General features: G+C 47.2%; 1 protein-coding gene and 1 long non-coding RNA gene across 2 annotated transcripts in view; one reads left to right on the forward strand and one right to left on the reverse strand.

Moving 5' to 3' along the window:
• Nucleotides 1-5,987, reverse strand: part of FOXN2 (forkhead box N2) — a 52,992-nt gene extending 47,005 nt beyond the window's left edge. The window contains exon 1 of the mRNA XM_079968856.1: nucleotides 5,786-5,987. The gene's annotated coding sequence lies outside the window, so the exon portion shown is untranslated. The remainder of the gene's footprint in view (nucleotides 1-5,785) is intronic.
• LOC307211979 overlaps nucleotides 1-15,547 on the forward strand; it is a 50,808-nt gene extending 35,261 nt beyond the window's left edge. Inside the window, exons 2-3 of the long non-coding RNA XR_013836676.1 lie at nucleotides 13,906-14,036; nucleotides 15,275-15,547. This is a non-coding gene — a long non-coding RNA (uncharacterized lncRNA). The remainder of the gene's footprint in view (nucleotides 1-13,905; nucleotides 14,037-15,274) is intronic.
• The last annotated feature ends 5,185 nt before the right edge of the window (nucleotides 15,548-20,732 follow it).

The raw sequence follows: 20,732 nt of genomic DNA on the forward strand, positions 1-20,732 counted from the left end.
AGTGCTCTGGCGGCATGGCAGCAGCAGGTGGCCCCTTTAGCTAAAGTGGTGCTTCAGGTTAAGAACAGTTTCAGGTTAAGAATGGACCTCCGGAACGAATTAAGTACTTAACCTGAGGTACCACTGTACATGGAACCTGACTGAAGCTCACGGACCACAGTTTGGGACCCTGCGGCATAGAGGACAGGAGGCACAACGCTTTGCTAGAACCAGGTCTGCATGCGCCTATCTGAGCCACGAAATTATTTCTGCTTGTGCCATTTATGCTGCTTGCTGCCTATTCCGTACCATAAACTAATTGATGGCTACAATGGGGAAGCTGAGTTTGCGTTTGTATCTCAACCTGCATGCGCTGACATTATCTTTGCTTCCTATTGGTCCCCATCCCACTCCGCAAGATCACAACCAAGATGGACACTTTCTTGACCAGGAAGGAAAAGGGAAATATCCCCTCTTGCACTTGCTAGCAGGGATCATGGCCACTTTTACAAAGGGAAAATCCTCAGTTGAAGACCACCTGGTGGAGACTCACATCTTCTATTTGCGGGTTGGAATGAAATCGAGAGCTCGTTAAAAGCACATCTTCTCTCTTGTGGTGGGTAGGACTGGAAGTCAAGAAGGTGTCAGAAGCTTAACAAGGTGCCTTTAAACTTTTGTGAATACAGTACTGGCTTCTCTGCTAAGAAGAGGTGGGGGCGAGAGATATCGGCTCTTAATTCCCCCCCCCCCAGTTTCCACCCACCTATTTAAATAAGGTAACCCATAGCATATAGACAGACGTGATCTGGCTGACAAAGTGCACTTGGATGCTCGGAAAGCTTTCAACAGAGTACCTCATCAGAAACACCAGAGTAGGAGTCACGGGATAAGAAGAGATGTCCTAGTGGATCAAGAACTGGTTATATAGCAAGAGAGTAGGAATAAATGGACAGCTCTCCTGATGGAAGGATGTAGAAAGTTAGGGTTGCCATATTCCCAAAAGCAAAAATCCGGACAAAGTTGAGTTGATTATTATTATTATTAGTTTTGTTTTTGCTGGAAGTTGTTGGCCTTTTTATTGAATGATTTAAAATATATATATTAACACACACACACACCCTTGCCATACGTCTGGGTTTCCCCAGATATTTTGCCAATTTGCCGAAAATCCGCCCAGACGCCATTTTCCTGCCCAATTCCCATACATATGGCAGCCCTAAGAAAGTAGAGTCCCCCAAGAATCAGTATTGGGACCTATGCTTGATAACTTGTTCATAAACCATCTAGAGTTAGGCATGAGCAATTAGGTGGCCAAGTTCGTTGATGATATGAGTTGATAGAAAACAAAAAGAGACTGGGAAGAGCTCAAAAGGCATCTCTCCAAACTGAGTGAACGAGCAGCAAAAAGGTGAATGCAATTCAATGTGAAGAAGTGTAAAGTGATGCGTGTCTGGGAGGAAACATCTTAATTTCACATATACGCTCATGGGGTTATGAACTGGCAGTGGCTGATCAAAAAACGGGACCTTGGGTTCATAGAGGACAGCTTGATGAAAATGTCGGCCCAGTGCACTAGGGATCATTAGGAAAGGAAAATAAAACCACTGTTACCATAATGCTATTATTACACAAATCTTTGGCAGAACCGCATTTGGAGTACAGTGTACAGTTCTGGTTGCCTCACCTCAAAAAGGAGTTGGAAAAGGCTAAGAAAAGGGCAAGCAAAAGGGTCAAGGGACAGCAGCCTCTTGAGTTCAAGGAAAAGAGGTGTAAGAGGAGCCAGGATGGAAGCATAGAAAATTGTGTGGCACTAAGAAAGTGGGATGCGGGTGGTGCTGTGGGTAAAACCTCAGTGCCTAGGACTTGCTGATCACAAGGTCGGCGGTTCAAATCCCCGTGGCGGGGTGAGCTCCCGTCGTTCAGTCCCAGCTCCTGCCCACCTAGCAGTTCGAAAGCACCCCTAAGTACAAGTAGATAAACAGGGACCGCTTTCTAGCGGGAAGGTAAACGGCATTTCCATGTGCGGCACTGGTGCTGGCTAGCCAGCTGCAGCTTCGTCACGCTGGCCACGTGACCCGGACGTGTCTTCGGACGGCGCTGGCTCCCGGCCTCTTAAGTGAGATGGGCGCACAACCCTAGAGTCGGTCACGACTGGCCCGTACGGGCAGGGGTACCTTTACCTTTACCTTTAAGAAAGTGGATAGAGAAAATATCTTCTCCCACTCTCATAACACTAGGAAGTCATGGACATCCAAAGAAGCTGGGAGATTCAGGACAGGTAAGAGAAAGTACCGGTACTTCTCATGCAGATTATAATTAAACTCTGGAACCTGCTCCCCCAGGAGGCAGTGAGGGCCACCAGCTTGTATGGCTTTAAAAGAGGATTTTGGTGGAAAGGGCTATCAATGTCTACCAGCCACAGTGTCTGTGTTCTGCTTCTGTGGTCAGAGGCAGCCTGTTTCTGAATTCCAGCTAGAGGAAAGTGCTCTTGTTCTTGGTTCCTGCTTCTGGGTTTCCTACAGGCCACTGTGAGAAAAGGATGCTGGACTAGGTGGGACATTGGCCTGATCCAGCAGGTACTTCTTATTTTGTTAAGAAATTTAAATTAAAAAATAAAAAATCAGCACCATGCACCATGCACCATGGCCATGAGCCAGTTCAGAACTGATTTTGCATCCCACCGATTTCATTGGGGAAGTTTAGCGTCTTGAACTCTCCCCTACTGAAATCAGTGGGAACGGAAGGAGCTTAATTTCAGTTGCAACCCTAAACACACATTTACCTGGGAGTCAGGTCCCATAGAACTTAGACCAGGGGTCAGCAAACTTTTTCAGCAAGGGGCCGGTCCACTGTCCCTCAGAGATTTTGGGGACCCAGACTATATTTTGGGGAAAAAATATGAACGAATTCCTATGCCCCACAAATAACTCATTTTAAATAAAAGCACACATTCTACTCATGTAAAAACACGCTCAGTCCCAGACCATCCGTGGGCCGGATTTAGAAGGCGACTGGGCCGGATTCGGCCCCCAGGTCTTAGTTTGCCTACCCAGGACTTAGAATAATAGAACTGTAGAGTTGGAAGAGACCCCAAGGCCAAGGCAGCCCCTCAATCATCCAGGTTTCCCTCCTGGTTGTCCAAAACATCTGGAAGAGACCTAAGCACAAATTCCCTTATTGGCAAAGGGCGAAAAAGTAATTTTTTACCTGAGCATGACTCCGCAGAAAATAAACAGAGAAAGGAAATATTTTTAAAGGCCACTTGTTGCCCTTGAGATACATTAGAACAAAAAAAGACCACCACAAATGCATTTCATGTTTTCTACAGGGTTTGCTCTCTACCCTCCCATTTATTAAAATATCTCAGCCACTTTCCCCGTGGGCATATGACCCTCAAAGCAGCTTACAACCATCCAATCAAAAGGTGCAATTAGCCACAGCCAAAAAAACAACAAACAGCACCAAGATATAATTTGTAACATTAACAAACACCTTTCTAAAAAAAAAAAAAACACGTCCACCGAAGTTAAAAACCCAGTGGGGGGAGCAACAGAACCAGCACCCTTTCCCTCAAAGCAATGCAACTTATTCTCATTTGCAGGAAGCATTGCACAGGATTTCTGCAAACCAGGAGTTCCCAAGTGCACATTTAGGGCTGTTAACTAAGGGAAAGAAAAAAAGATTGCTGATTGTTGCCTCCCTAACCCTTTCACAGCGCATGCATATGGGGGGGGGGGGTTTGACACATACTGAAGTGTGTTTAAAATTCTCTGTGCGCTGTCCCCCTATTCTCTCTATGCCTGCATATATTTAGGCGTTGGGGGGCGGGGAGTGTACTCCCAATTGTGCCAGTTACAGAACGGGAGGAGGAGGGGGAGGTTAATGTTATTTAGTGCGGCTTGATCGATCCCATACAAAAGGGTCCAAGTTTTTTTTTTTCAGACGATGGGGGGCTGTCTTTTCTCCGTTGGCTTGAATCTCTTGCGCTTGCATTCAGCGTCCGGAGAGTTTGCATTTTCTAAGCAGGAGCGGGGGGGGGGGGAGAGATGGGAGGCAGGACTAAAGCGCAGAGGGGGGCACCTTTTCTTACGCCTGCATGCAAGAGAACGAGGAGGGGGCGGCGGCAGCGTTGCAGACTTTGCGCCGGGCTTTGTGCCGGGCTGCTAACGCGCAGCCACCCACACGCTGGCGGAGCCGCCCGGGTGACCCCGTGGCCGCCTTTCCCCGGCGAGAGGCTTTGCCAGCCACGTGGCTGTCACAATCCTGAACCAAAATGGGGGAGGCTGGAGGAGGGAGGGAGGGAGGGAGGGACGGAGCAAGCCGGGAGAAAAGTCTCTTTCTCATTCTTTTCGAAGGGGTTATGGGGGAGAAGGAAAGAATTCACTTAGTTGCATTTTGAAAAACTTCCAAAGCAGGTGAACTTTTTTGTGCGCACGCGGGATGTCTTGCTCCCTTCCAACTTCGTGACGACGGAAAGAAAGATCGAGCCAGGCACTCTCACCCGGAAGCGGGGAAGATTTCATAAAAGAATACGGACAGCAAAAGGGCACACAAACGTCTTAGCAAAAGCCCAAGCGCGCGCGCGCCTCGTATTTAGGGGGGCCTGGTGGAACCGCACAAGCAGCGCTTGAGGATGAAACGAGGTCCGAAAGGGCGCGTGCAGAACGGCCAAGCTACCTGGTTAAAGGGGGGTGCGTGTATGTGGCAAGAGTCTAGGGCAGGAAGAAGGACAAGGGTCAGAGGAAGGGGGGGCTGGTGGGGGAGGAGATCGGAGCCCCTCCAGTGAAACGCCACCCTCGCCTGCCTGCCCCAGATGCCACCTTCGTCTCTCCACCGCCCAAGGGAGCCCGGACCACTTCATTGAAGGAGGAGCACATTATATCAGAACACACATCTCTAAAGTGGTCAGTAGGTAGGTTTAAAAATAAAGAAATCAGATTTGGGTCCTATTTAGCCCACCTATCTCTCGAGGGGCGTATTTAGAGACTCGTGTCCGACAGAGAGCTTTGGCTTGTTCCAACCTTCTTGTTCCATTCACTCCTCCCAACGCCCCACATAAACAGGTCAGACACAGATCTGGCAGTCAATCTTTTTCTACATTCACACACACGACTGGCTTGGGCACAAACCCTTTTTTACCACCCACAAGAAAATCTCTCGTTCTCCTCTCCAATGTCCTCCTCTCCAGGTTCGAGCATTTATCTTCCCTTCTCCAAGTCGCACACCCCTGACTCCGGAACACGAATGTCTGTTCACACCCACCCACCAACTTGCAGACACAACCCTCAAGAAAGACACGCGTACCCCAGTTCTGACACCAACTCAAACCTCCTCACCTTTCCTCTGATCCCCAGCCGCCCTAGATCCCAACCTCGCCATATATCTTGAAGCCAAAGGGAACTCAGCTGGAGGCGCGCGCGCGCGCACAAATACCCACAATATATTTGTGTGTGTGTGTGTGTGTGTGTACACACACACACAATACACACACACAGAGCACAATTGAAGCCTCCGCGCTGCACAGACACACACCAGACGTCAAGGGAGGGAGAGAATGAAAACAGAAATACACCAGCAAAACACAACTGGAAGTAGACGCTGCTGAAATCGGGAGGGGAAGACAAGTGAGAATTAAAAAGCTAGAAGTAGAAAAGGAAATCGGAAGGAGGGAGGGGGAGAAACCCAGGGGTTGGAAAGAATAAATTTAAGAAGAGAGGTGTATGCATCTCTTAGCCACCCCCCAGCTCCCCTCCCCACCCGCATCCCTCGACCCGAGATAGTTAATAAAGGAGAGGTTCCGACTCACTGTACGCATGAAGCTCGCGCAAAGGGGGAGGGGGCAGCAATATGGCAGCGAGGGGGGGAAATGTGTCAGGAATCAGCAGCTGCTGCCGCCGCCGCCGCCGCCGCCGCTGCCTCTGGCTTCCCTTGCCCTGCGCAGCAGCAGCAGCAGCGGCGACGACGCCGCCCCCTCCCTCGCCGTCTCCCCATAGCAACAAGGCGCCCCGGCCGCCGACGGCTCCTCCTCTCGCTCCGCCCGCCCGCCCGCCTGCACAGCCTCCGGGCGCGCAACCGGCCCCCTTTTCCCCCTCCCCTCGCGGCGGTGGCGCCGCCCCCTCGGCAAAGCGGCCGAGTCCATTGCAAGCGGAAGGGGTGGGCCGGCGCGAAGTTGGGGGGGTGGGGTGTGCGGAGGGCAGGGGTCGTCGCTGGTGCGCGCGGGGCACATGGCACGCGGGAGCTGGCTGCAAAAAAGGGGGTGGGGAGGAAGGGTTTGGTTTTTTTAGCCTTCGAAGTTCCCACGCGCGCTGGCTTGACTCTTAATAATAATAATAATAATAATAATAATAATAATTTATTATTTATACCCCGCCCATCTGGCTGGGTTTCCCCAGCCACTCTGGGCAGCTTCCAACAAAACACTAAAATACAATAACCTATTAAACATTAAAAGCTTGCCTAAACAGGGCTGCTTTCAGATGTACTCTAAAAGTCTGGTAGTTGTTTTTCTCTTTGACATCTGGCGGTAGGGCGTTCCACAGGGCGGGTGCCACCACCGAGAAGGCCCTCTGCCTGGTTCCCTGTAACTTGGTGTCACTGGACCTCAGTGTCTGGGCAGAACTCTTCCCCGCAGGTCGGGAGGTGGCGGCCAAATAGGTTAAAGGGACAGCGGTCGTCCGTGGAGTCTGCCCGGGCATCGGAGGAAGAGGAGAAGCACGTGGCTGGCGGGATGGGTGGCACAAAGGAGGGATACGGTGCTGCGTTCAAATGCAGAGACGGTTGCAGAACCATAGAGTTGGAAGGGTCATCTAGTCCAACCCCACCCCACCCCGCAATGCAGGGATCTTTTGCCTAACGTGGGGCTCGAACCCACGACCTTTGAGAGGAAGAATCTCATGCTATACTGACTGAGCTGGCCCAACCATTTAAATTTGCGAGGACTCTTTCTGAGTGGTCTCCATGCGCTTGGCGCTCTGCATCCAGAGGGCCTGCACACTTGCTTAGAAGCAGATTGCATTCTGCCCATAGCCTAGGTGAGGGTGCGTAGGGTTGCAGACATAGGACGAGCTGTATAATATTTCCCAAAGTTCTGTTCATGAAACGGGTGGTAGACAGATGGCTGGCTGGAACCCACCCAGGGTGACAAAGCATCATTTATTTCTACTTTTAAAAATAAACAAATTATAGTCATTGGCTAGCAGACCAGGCTAGCATAGCATATACATGGTTACGATGCTCATGTTACTGTATTATTTTTACTTTTAAAATTACGTGGTTGCCACAGCAGGTGCAGCAACCGTCCAGCAGCTTGACCTCACCCCCAAAGGTGCACTCCCATCATCTCCCGAGACAGACGGATGCCAGCCTTTTTTACAATAAAATTGTGCTTATTTTGATAATAGAATTTTAAAGTTGGAAGGGGCCACAAGGGTCATCTAGTCCAACCCTTTGCAATGCAGGAATATTTTGCCCAGCATGGGGTTCAAAACCCACAACCCCGAGATTAAGAGTCTCATATGCTGTACCAACTAAGCTAGTATCAGGGCACCAGAAGCAAGCTCAATTTTATTCCTGGAGTCGTGGTGGTGCTATGATTTAATTGAGTTTAAAATGTGAATTCGGGAGTGCTCACATTATTTCCTTTTTATTTGTATGTAGAAAATCTGGGTTGCCAACCTTGTTTAATAATAATAATAATAGTAGTAGTAGTAATATCTAACAAAGCAGGAATGTAGAAGCCGCTATAAACTGTTGAATGGGGTGAGCCCTGTAAGTCCATTAAGTTGCTGGGTCTAAAATTAGCTACCCGCCTGCAAGACTTGATAACCACCATTGCTTCTTCCTTTAATTCAAGGGTGTGTTGTTTTTGTTTCTCTTATACATCTCACAAGAAGAGTTTTATCAGATGAACCCTCAGGTAACCTGCTGTAATATATCACTGGTACCATGTCCCCAAATATATGGCACAGACATCTCTTACACAGGTGGGAAACGGAGAAACACCATCAAGTTCCATCCTCATAAACTCTCAGATCAGAATCTCCACTACTTACGTAAATATGCCCTGAAGGGATGGGGGCCAACTCCTGTTAACCATCCTAGGAATGGGAGAGACAAGCCAGATCAGACCAAATGCCCATCTAGTCCAGCCCCCTGTTTTCTCCAGTGAACAACTAGATGCCTCTGGGGAGGCCACAAGCATGCTAAAGTTGCAGGTGCACTCCTAAATATTTTCTCAGAAGTACGGCCGCCTGATCTCAGTAGGACTTATTTCCATATAAATGTGTTTACAGCGACAGCCAAAGAATCTGCAGTGGCATCCTAAAAACTGTCAAATTGGGTTATGGCATGAACTTTTCATGGCTGAAAAGAGATGTTTATTGGGTGCATCAAGTAGTCTCCTAAACTGATGTATTTAAATCCACACAGATAACAGAGAGAAGGTATCGTAAGTCCAAGGGAGCACCAGAAATAGCGGGCGTACCACCAGAGCTTAATTTGAGTTTCAGTGGTACCTCAGTTTACGAACTTAATCCGTTCCAGAAGTCCGTTCTTAAACCGAAACCCTTCTTAAACTGAGGCTCGCTTTCCTTAATGAGGCCTCCTGCCACTGGTGCCCTTCCACCATTTGGATTCCATTCTTAGACCAAGGTAAAGTTCTCAAACCAGGACACTATTTCCGGTTTTGCAGAGTTTGTAAACCGAATCGTTCTTAAACCGAACTGTTCTTAAACCGAGGTACCACTGTACTTGGATATTTTCTTAGCTATGGCCGTGTTTACGGTGGCAGGGTATTACTGCGCTAAGTACCTTGGTGATCTGAACAATCCCAGCAGGCCTTAGTGTGCTGGCAACAGTATGCGATCGTTGTTATAGCTTCAGTCAAAATAAGATTTTGAAAGTGAGGCCCAAGTGACAAAACCAGGTTCCAGACAAGTTTGACTTACAATTCATACTCAAGATGGCCCGAGGAGCATTGGTGTCAGCGCACTTTTTGCACCTAGAAACAACATCCAGTAACAAAGGAGGGTGCACATGAGAGAAAACAACAACTACAACTGGGTTTTGCTATGGTTTTTCTGTTGGACTTCTTGCCAAAGAAGTAAGCCACTGTTTACTTTTTATAAAGCATCTTGTCTCTTGTGTGGTGGTGAAACTGGCTCCAAATTCATATCCACATGTGTATATTACTTTTGGAGAGCTGCAGGAGGTCTTTCTTATGGCTTCATTATTCATAATAGAACATGTCACTTTATCGTGAAATAAGAAACACACTGGGTAATATTCAGTATTAGTCAAATGCACAGTAGATCCACTGAAATCAGTGGATTTATGTAAGTTATTTTGATTTCAAAGGATCTACTCCTAAGTACGTCTAATATTTGATATAACCCTTTATGTTTAAAAAGCTGTAAACCATAACGTCTACCCCAGATTATATGAGCCTGGGAATGTCATGAAATAATGGGTGTTTTTAATGAACTTTTGAAATGTACTGCCTTAAGAATGTTTAAACCTGGGTCATAATTTTTAAATTGGAATAACAGACCTGTGGGTGGCGCTGTGGGTAAAACCTCAGAGCCTAGGACTTGCCGATCGTATGGTCGGCGGTTCGAATCCCCGCAGCGGGATGAGCTCCCGTCTTTCGGTCCCAGCTCCTGCCCACCTAGCAGTTCGAAAGCACCCCTAAGTGCAAGTAGATAAATAGGTATCGCTTTATAGCGGGAAGGTAAATGGCGTTTCCGTGTGCTGCGCTGGTGCTGGCTCACCAGAGCAGCTTCGTCACGCTGGCCACGTGACCCGGAAGTGTCTCCGGACAGCGCTGGCCCCCAGCCTCTTAAGTGAGATGGGCGCACAACCCTAGAGTCGGACACGACTGGCCCGTACCGGCAGGGGTACCTTTAACAGACCTGTAGACTTCATCTGCAGGAACACAGGTGACTTATCTGCAGTGTAGGTGTTTCTTAGATTTTATTTACTGAATTTTAAATACCGGTAAATTAACGATGATTTTATGGGTCGAGGACAGTGACAAAAACCCCATAAGGTTTCTGTTTGTAAAGCCTGACTGCTCAGCTGTTTGTTTTGCGTTGTCCCACATCTTGTATCCTGATAGTTTTAGCTTTATAAGCTCCTCTGGCCAAGAACATTGGTATTTGTTCAGCTCAGTGTTCTGTGTGCTGTGTTTACACTGAAGAGTTCTACTGCATGATACGGGATTTGGGGGATAGCATTCACATCTAAACATTGCAGCATTTTGGTACAGTCAGTCTAGTCAGGAAGAAACAGCTCTGATAAGTAATCTTGCCCAATATGTTGTCTAGAGTATAAAAGATAGAGGGGGGGGGAGCTGTTCCCCAATCAAGCAAATTGTGCCTGAACTGTAATTTAAACTCTATCACAAGGCTTGGGAACCAGTGGCTCTTCAGACATTGTTGGATTACATGAGCCAACAGTGTGATGCAGCAGCAAAAAAAGGTTAATGCTATATCAACAGAAGTACGTATACAGTCCAGATCAGGGGTCAGCAACCTAAGGCCCATGGGCCACGAGTGGCCCATAGGTAAAGTAAAGGTAAAGGTACCCCTGCCCGTACAGGCCAAACATGTCCAACTCTGGGGTTGCACGCCCATCTCGCTTAAGAGGCCGGGGGCCAGCGCTGTCCGAAGACACTTCCGGGTCACGTGGCCAGCGTGACAAGCTGCATCTGGCGAGCCAGCGCAGCACACGGAAACGCCGTTTACCTTCCCGCTAGTAAGCGGTCCCTATTTATCTACTTGCACCCGGAGGTGCTTTTGAACTGCTAGGTTGGCAGGTGCTGGGACCGAGCAACGGGAGCGCACCCCGCCGCAGGGATTCGAACCGCTGACCTGACGATCGGCAAGTCCTAGGCGCTGAGGTTTTACACACAGCGCCACCCGCGTCCCAAGTACGAGTGGCCCATAGGGGTTGTTTAACCGGCCCGTGGACCCCCGCCGCCTGCTCAGTCGGCTCCCGTGCACCGTGCTAAACCAGCGCAGAGCAGAGCAGTGACCGCCTTCCGCGATGCTGGCCGGTTTCCCATTGGCTGCAGGAAGCCAGCCAGCTCGCTCATGCACAGACGCGCAAAATGACATCATGCGCAGAAGCGGTGAATCACGGCACATGCAGATGCAGGTTGCATTCTGCTCACGTTGCGAACGGGCCTCCGGAACAGATCCCGTTCGCAACCAGAGGTACCACAGTACAGTGGTACCTCAGGTTAAGAACTTAATTTGTTCTGGAGGTCCATTCTTGACCTGAAACTATTCTTAACCTGAGGTACCACTTTAGCTAATGGGGCCTCCCGCTGCCGCCACGCCGCCGCCACACAATTTCTGTTCTCATCCTGAAGCAAAGTTCTTAAACCGAGGTACTATTTCTGGGTTAGCGGAGTCTGTAACCTGAAGTGTCTGTAACCCAAGGTAACACTGTACTTGATTGTGTTACTAGGGGAGAGAAGACCTGTCAGAGACTCGGAGGGCTGAGCTGGAAACCTTATGGTCCTTGGTCCAATTAGATGTGACATGAATTGTGTGATTGCCGCTAACAAGCCTAGTTTTTAAAATTTAACTAGCAGCCTTGGATTGGGACCATGGTGTGTAGGGAGAGGTCACCTTCACACGCACACCACAGATGTTCTCAGATGTTGATCAGGGGTCACATCTGTTAGAAGACTGGGAAGGGCAGACCGGCCTCGTAGCAGCACCCAGCACCTCATTGGCAGCTACAAGGTGTCAGCTTTTTGGCAAGGCTCACCTTGCTGATACCTTTCCTTGGCCTCAGCCGTGGACTAGCCAAGTGACCGGAAGCCATTTTGATTTCCCTGGACCTGAAATTGTGCTGAAATGGCCATCACCTCTGCATGTTGTGTTTTTATATTGTGGGGTTTAGTATAGAGCGGTATACAAATTTAATAAATAAAATTTAAAAAAATAAAGAGAGCACCTCAAGATTTGAATTGTTTATTATTCTGTATCTCCCAAGTTGCTCAAAGTGCCACACGTGGCTCTCCACCTCGATATGAAACGATTATCTTTATTGTCATTGTCCCATACAGAACAATGAAATCTACATCAGACATTCAAAAACCAACAAGCCTGCTATCCCAGCCTGGTTAAACCCCTAAAAACTCTGATATCCCATAATTAAATACAATATACTTCCATAGAGACTACCTTACACTGCGTTTCAAACCAAAATCGCATTTGGATAGAACTCTCAAACTTTCCCTCACAACAACAGTGTGTAGGCAAGGGGTGGTATGCGACTAATCTTTACTCAGAGCAGATCCATTGAAGTTAATGGACTGTCTGTAGTCATTTCCATGGGTCTGCTTTTGAACACCACCCTAAGAGACCATTGACTGGCCCAACATCGTCAATGCAGTGAGCTTTGTGGCTGAGTGAGCATTTGAACCCTGATCTCCCAGGTCCGACCCTCTAACCACTATGCCACACTCTCTAGGGTCTGCTCTCTACTTATGTGGAGCAAAGGTTGGGGACCAATAGACTTGGCCTGCAGCCCTCATGGACGGAAACACTTTTCCAGAATTCAGTGCTCCGGTTCCGCTGCAAACCCACAGGGCTTCCTCTAGTTGCTGTGGAAAGGGTTCCCTGGAAGCTGGTTTCTATAGCAACTGCAACTAGAACCTGCACAGGCCAGGACATTTTCAGTAAGGCCAAGGCAGTTGTTTTTGCTGAGCCCAAACAGAAAAGGTGGGCTCGTGACAGGAGAGGCAGCCTGCTCTGCGGTCTCCCCGGCTGAATTACCCAGATAGGCTTTGTTTTGAAGAGGGTATAGAGATCCTTCAGGTTTAATTGCCAATAAATCAGCATGACCTCCCCTCCCCGCCACCTTTTAGAAACACTGATCTTTTCAGCCGGAGAATGGAGAGCAATTTTTACAGTGTGTGCAAACTGTCTACGGTAAGATAACAGAAATGGCACACGCTGTTTGCTCCATTAAAGGCGACCGCTAGATAATGAAGGACTCCATTAAAAGCATGTCCTATTTGTTTTCTGGTTATGTTTATATTGTATTACTGTGTGCGTCTGCTGCGTTTTAAACAATCGTGCTCCGAGTCTGATGACTTGGTATTTTATCAGTTGTTGAGAAATTATTTGATTGCGCTTTCAAGATACCTGTCTTCTAGAGAGAAAAAAGGATGTCCCGTTTCAAAGCTGATGGGTGTGTAAGTAATTTTCTGCCAGAGGAAAAATGCACAAAAATTATTGTGTTTTTTTAACACGGCAGTAGTATGGTGAGATTATATGAGAGAGTTCTAGCTATAGCAGGTGATGTAGAATAGAAGCCAGTTTTCTCTCTCATTTTGGGGGGTCATGCCACTATTGTAAGATCCCAGACTACCTGCAGTTCCACCTGTGTCTGAAAATAGTGTATAATGGACAGGTAATGAGCATCTTCTCCTCTACAAGACTCTCATTATTTAGGGTTGCATTGACTGGTTCAAAGGATACAATTCAAGGTGGTCTAAAATCACAAAAACCACCAGGCAAAGGATCTGCTTAGTTATTAATTTATCATATTGCACACCCCAAAGTCGTCCCAAAGCACCTTGAAGGAAGCATACGAACATACTCAATAAATAACAAACTGACTTAAATCAGTTATAAAAATGTGCAAAACGAAAGGGCAGCGTGAAAAAGAAAAAAACACCCTGGCACATGAGAAATATTATTTATATATAGCAGTAGGCTATTAACTTGCCACAAAGGCCTGCAAAAACATGTATTTCATTGCTAAGCAACAGCTGAGCCAGGTGGCAAATGAGGGCGAGGCCTCAGGTGTAGACATGAGCACACAGATATACAGAGGTGTGAGGAGGTGGTCCTTCAGATGGGCTGGTCCCAGATCATTTAAAGGCCACATGTTTTGTATACCTTACAGGCAGCCTCTCGATTCATGATTGCATCAGAGTTGCTAACTGCATTGCAAAAATCCTGCTACTTGATGAAAACCACTGGGGGCTCAAACCTAACAGATTCTGGCAGAGCAACATGGAAGAATTCATCAGACAAGTAGGTGCAATCATGATCTCCACACGCTATATCATCACTAACTCCCCCCCCCCCCAGCCTTTAGCCAGGCTGCCTTCTTCAGCTCATCAGAGGCTGCTTATACACCAGGCATCTCCAAACTCGGCCCTCCAGATGTTTTGGGACTACAATTCCCATCATCCCTGACCACTGGTTCTGTTAGCTAGGGATGATGGAAGTTGTAGTCCCAAAACATCTGGAGGGCCGAGTTTGGGGGTGCCTGTTATACATTATAACTTTAAAGCACATTCTTTCAAAGAATTCTGGGCACTGTAATTTTCCACTCACAGTCAGAGTGACCATTCGCAGCAACCCTTAACAAACTACAATGCCCAGAATTCTTTGAGGAGAAAAATGTGCTTCAGCTGTGATTTAAATGTATAATTTGTTCCTCGGCAGAGTCTCCAGGCACCCACGGGTTGGAATGCCACCTCCCAGCACTTGGAGACTTCATTTAAGCCAGGGATGAGGAGTTTGTGACCATCCATACAATGGACAACAGGTCCCATCATCCCTGACCATTGTCTATAATGGTTGTGGTTGATGGGATCTGGAGTCTAACAACATCTGATTTCTCTTTTAGTTGTTTTAATTTGCTGCATTAATGTGCATTATATTATATCCCTCTTACTATATTGTACTTTTCTGTTCCTTCCTATTCTGTTAGTCCCTCTAGGAGCATGCATTTATGGTCAAGGTGTGGGATATAAATCATGCAACTCAATAAATACACAGCAGGATACAAAGTATCAAGTTAGCGGCTAAAGCTAAAGGAATGTGGTGTTTCTGAAAGCGTGCTTTTTTCACGAAGGTACCCAAAGCGAGAAATCAGATATTGGCCTTTAATTGTTTGTGGATCTTTCTTGCAAAATCCAGAATCAGGTTTCTCAAACTGGAATTCCATAGAACTTCCTGGTCCAGTTCTGGAATCCTTTGAAAATGGAGGTCAGAGTGGCTGGGAGGCCTAGTCATATACTGTATGCATTAACCTACATCCCTGTGCAATGTCCTGGAGACTATGTATCTGTGGAAGCCACTGGTGCATCAAGCAGTGCCATGATAGTGCCGTGACATCATAGTGCAACTAACTCACCTGTGCAGGGGGGGGTGGAGAGATGCTTGCAGCATTGCGCAACTCCCATGTGCTTCCTATAGATGTCGTAAGCTGGCCTTCCTGCAGTTTCTTCTGCAGAATAGCATGGGGCGTTTCTTTGGCACAGGAAACAGAAAAACCTGAGAAGTGTACAAATGAAAGAACGGCGACTTGACGACACAGCACAACTAACTTGCGCTCAGGCAGGGGGAACTGGAGATGGAATAATGGAATGGGCACAGTTTGAAGTATGAAGCCAAGAACATGAAAATATTCGGAATTCATTGCAGATGTGATAAAATGATAAAGTTAGGCTTGCCATATTTCAAAAAGTGAAAATGCGAACACAAAAGTTGTTGAGTTTTTCTTAGTTGTTACCTTTTTTTGTTGCAAAATCTCAAAATAATAATAATGAAGTTTTTGAGCTATTTTTAAGGAAATTTACCAAAATCTATACTTCTGACATGGGTTGCCATATGTCCGGATTTTCCTGGACAAGTGTTTTCTGCCTAGGTGTTGTTCCTAGTGACCAAATCCCAGCTATGTCCAGGAAATTCTGGACAAATGGCAACCCTAGAGAAAGTAAGATAATCTATCGGTGGTCCACTGCAAATCCACTTCAAATGTGCTATTTATGTGCCATAAAACAGCAGTCTGGAAGGGCCCCAGGTTGTCTACAAAAAGAAACAGTTCTTGCATGCCAGCTGCTGGTGTAACAGCTCCTGGTTAGCCTGTGGTAACATTCCTTGGACAGCTTTGCTCTAGTTGTCCGGTCTCTGGCTTGGCTGGACCACTCCCTTGCTTTGCCTGGAAGATTGGGAACAGAGCAGTCTGCCACGAAAACAGCCAGGGGACAAGCATAGGCTGTGAATGCATGGCTTGCACCCACTGAATCTCCTAAAAACACAAAACATTTAGATACACTTTTAATTGTGAGATTCCGGGGGCTGCCAGTCCTCCAGTTATATCCTTCCCAGGCAGCGGGAGCTCTACTGGCCCTTAGCTAAAGGAAGACAGAGGGGGGGGGGCATGTCCTCCTGTAAATCTTTTTACACTGTAAAGGGGGAGCGAAATGTGGGCAGAGCTCCCATTTAGATAATCTCCCTTTGTATATGTTGTATAAACACAAACTATTCATTGCTCACAGCTGCTCTCTGCAACACAGTAATTGGTGTGAATAGAATTAATACTTTCTTTCTATAATGAACATGTCTGCACTAATCTGAGCTGGTCTAATTCTTTGCATTTTGCCCAGCAAAGGGAACCGAGACAAGGGATTCATGGAGCAAATTGGGGGTGGGGTAGGGTGTTAACCACTCCATCAATTTACTTGTTTGTGTTTTCTTCCTCTTCCCCAAAGAGTAAGGGCTGGAGACAGACATATAGCATAATTTACCAGTCTCAGCAGGGTCTTCAACCAGAGCAGCTGGTGGCACAAAAGTACTTGTTGGCAAGTCAAGCACAGGATCAATGAGGGAGTCTCGCTCCCACCCTTGTGTGTCAGGTGGGGTGTGTGACTTAAACGATATAATAGTAAGAGGCTCCTTTATCCTACACCTCACTTTAAAAAAACCAGCAACATAAACCTGCTTTCCTAGTGGAAAAGTGTTCTGAGGAAGATTACACAGGTGCTAGCCAATACGCCCTTGCCAGGACTATAGAGTTTTCAACACAGTTCACAGTAAGCTGTGAACCGCCCTGGGAACTTCGGATGAAGGGTGGTATACAAAACTAAGAAACAAACAAACAAAAACCCTGGTTTATCAGAGCTTGCGAAATACTATAAAAGGGACTGTGTTTAATGGCTGAGAGAAGTGTTATCAAAATAACATCTAGCACTCTTAAATTTGAAGATGAAGGAGAGGAAGAAGGAGAAGAGGAAGTAGTTTCATCTGTCTTCATTCTGAGATGATCAGCCTTTACAGGCTATCCATTTTGTGATAGCACAGAAAATTGTTGGGTCACAGGAATGAATAAACTCAAATGTATTTGAATACTGAGGATCAGGCTTCCCCAGATTTTTTGGACTACACCATCATTCATCTCTGGCTATCAGCTTGTGGGAGTTGGAGTTCAGAACATCTGAAGGCCACCAGACTGGGGAATGCTCCTCAAGGTTCTGTCTATTTATTTTATACATCAATTTCTATCCTGCTAAATCAAGGGGGAAATGTTGTCAAAGCTGTGTCAGTAACAGTGGCGTAGCGTGGGTTGTCAGCACCCGGGGCAAGGCAAGTAATTTGCACCCCCTAACCCGTGGATTTGCGCCCCCTAACCCTAACCCCCAGATGTTGCGCCCGGTGTGGCCGGCCCCCCCTGCACCCCCCACGCTATGCCACTGGTCAGTAATGAAACCAACATAAGGCAAGAAAATCAAAGATAAAAGCATGAACCAGGCAAACATCACAAAAATGTAAAACTGCGTCACATGGCAGGGCAAGCTTGTGTAAATGAAAACATTTTCAGATGGAGACTAAAACCAGACAGAAAATGCCAGACTAATGGGTAGATGCAGTGAATCCAGCCATATAGGTGCTTCTACGCTAATCGTCACATTTATTGTGGATGCCAAATGGATTTGGGACACTTAGGAATGCTTCTGCAGATGTCCAAGAATTGGCAGGAAGGTGTGGAGAAAGGTGATCCTTCAGGTGGGCTGGTCCTAAGTTTTTCAATGATTTATGGCAAAGGTAAAGGACCCCTGAATGGCTAAGTCCAGCAAAAGGTGACTATGGGGTTGCAGTGGTCATCTCGCTTTCAGGCCAAGGGAGCCGGTGTTTGTCCACAAACAGCTTTCCGGGTTATGTGGCCAGCATGACTTAAACCCATTTTCGTGAAACAGGACACCGTGACGGAAACCAGAGTGCACAGAAACACCGTTTACCTTCCCAACCCAGTGGTACCTATTTATTTACTTGCACTGGTGTACTTTCGAACTACTAGGTTGGCAGGAACTGGGACAGAGCAACGGGAGCTCACCCCGTCACACAGATTCGAACCGGCAACCTTCCGATTGGCAAGCCCAAGAGGCTCCGTGGTTTAGACCACAGTGCCACCCGCTCCCTTTCAGGGATTTATGTACAGTGGTACCTCGGGTTACATACGCTTCAGATTACAGACTCCGCTAACCCAGAAATATTACCTTGGGTTAAGAACTTTGCTTTAGGATGAAAATAGAAATCATGCTCCAGCGGTGCAGCGGCAGCGGGAGGCCCCATTAGCCAAAGTGGTGCTTCAGGTTAAGAACAGTTTCAGGTTAAGAACAGACCTCCAGAACGAATTAAGTACTTAACCTGAGGTACCACTGTAGTAGCATTGACAACATGAATTTTATCTCGTACTATTCTGTCAGCAGCGGTCTCATCTGCTGTCAGAGGTTGCAGTTATCATTGCTAACGTAGCTGCTCTAGCATTGGAGCCACTTGGAGAAACAGCCATGTCTCAAAAATCTATTCTTCAGGCAGAAAATGAAAAGGCAGGAACTTGCCATACCCTGAGCAAGCATTCAGGCAAGCACTGCTTGATTGGCAATGGGTATCATCTAGTCATTTCAGATAATTAAGGTAGCTTGTAACAATCCATTAGCACATCAAACCGTTGGAAGACAGTGGAGAATGAAACACCAGGGGGTTACATGCTGGTGCTGTGAGTCACAAAGGGAGGGTCTCTAATAACTCATAACCGTTGCTGCTGGGGAACAGAGCTGCGTTACCTCTGAGAGTTGTGGGTTTCGATTCTCAGATCTCTCTGGTGCATCCAGTCAATGAACTTCTTACGCAACATGTTCTTGAGATTCAAGTGAGGAGTTGACACACACTGCAGGCTTCCTTTTTATGAACTGTCACTGTTTAGCACTCTGCTAGCTAGTGTGCTGCTCTGGTTTGCCAGAAGCGGCTTAGTCATGCTGGCCACATGACCTGGAAGCTGTACGCTGGCTCCCTCGGCCAATAAAGCGAGATGAGCACCGCAACCCCAGAGTCGGCCACGACTGGACCTAATGGTCAGGGGTCCCTTTACCTAGTGTTAGAGGGGATGCAGATGGCGCTGTGGTCTAAACCATAGAGCCTAGGACTTGCCGATCAGAAGGTCGGCGGTTCGAATCCCCGCAACAGGGTGAGCTCCCATTGCTTGGTCCCTGCTCCTGCCAACCTAGCAGTTCGCAAGCATGTCAAAGTGCAAGTAGATAAATAGGTACCGCTCCGGCGGGAAGGTAAACAGCGTTTCCGTTTGCTGCTCTGGTTCGCCAGAAGCGGCTTAGTCATGCTGGCCACATGACCCGAAAAACTGTCTGCAGACAAATGTCGGCTCCCTCAGCCAGTAAAGCAAAATGCAAAAAAATAGCAAAAACAAAAGCACCAAATATAAGCTCCAGCTATCACCTCAGAACACTGAAATTGGAAATGGAAGGCTTTGATTACGGGGGGGGGGGGGGGGGAGAGACACAAATTAGCAGTGCAACAGTGAAAATGGAAGCTCAGGAGCACGTTCGGCTTCTGAAGCAAAGTTCGCAAACCGGAACACTGACTTCCGGGTTTGCAGTGTTCAAATTCCAAGTTGTTCAGGAACTAGGCTGTTTGAAAACCGAGGTACCACTGTACTCAGTCTCTACTGATTCTAGAATAAAATGTTGTGTGTGCCTTTGCTATTAATAGAGTTTGTTGCATAACAAGGGTGCTTCTTGGAAAATATATTAGACAGCCTAGCCATAATTCTGAATTATATTTATTATTTTCACATGCAAAGTAAGTTCTTTGGCATCCAGTTAATAGAAGCATTCCAAATTTTCATCTCTGATGTAGTGTCTTACAAGCATCTGAAAAATATTTCAGCACCAGTGCAGAATTTGTGCGTTTCACAATATAAATAAGTTCTTTTTTTAAGTTTCAAAATATTTCACTTTTCAGCAATGACTAAACATTGGCTAATTAGCTGTTTTGTTTTTAATTAAGAAGCACCAGTGAACTTATATTATATGAGTCCTTGCGGCTTTAAATCAATAAAGTAAAAATGATTGCTGTAACTAATAGTACAAATTCTTCTTCAGCAACATAAATATTAACTGTGAAAACAGGTGCTGGGATATGTTGACCATGGAGCCCAAACGGACTACTGAGAAACAAGGAGGAGATATCAGCGTGACCAGAGGAACCCCAAAGTTTGCAGCTTGTAAAGCCAACGAGGAACACTCCACCACCAGCAGCAGTGCAATGCAAACTGAGAATTTCTGTGGATACAGAATGCTAAATGTCTCTCGGGCATGGTTGTACAGTGGTAAAAGGTAAAGGTAAAGGTACCCCTGCCCGTACGGGCCAGTCTTGACAGACTCTGGGGTTGTGCGCCCATCTCACTTAAGAGGCCAGGGGCCAGCGCTGTCCGGAGACACTTCTGGGTCACGTGGCCAGCGTGACATCGCTGCTCTGGCGAGCCAGAGCCGCACACGGAAACGCCGTTTACCTTCCCGCTGGTAAGCGGTCCCTATTTATCTACTTGCACCCGGGGGTGCTTTCGAACTGCTAGGTTGGCAGGCGCTGGGACCGAGCAGCGGGAGCGCACCCCGCCGCAGGGATTCGAACCGCCGACCTTTC

The sequence above is a fragment of the Podarcis cretensis genome (genome assembly GCF_951804945.1).
Source record: "Podarcis cretensis genome assembly, chromosome: 3".
Classification (NCBI taxonomy): domain Eukaryota; kingdom Metazoa; phylum Chordata; class Lepidosauria; order Squamata; family Lacertidae; genus Podarcis; species Podarcis cretensis.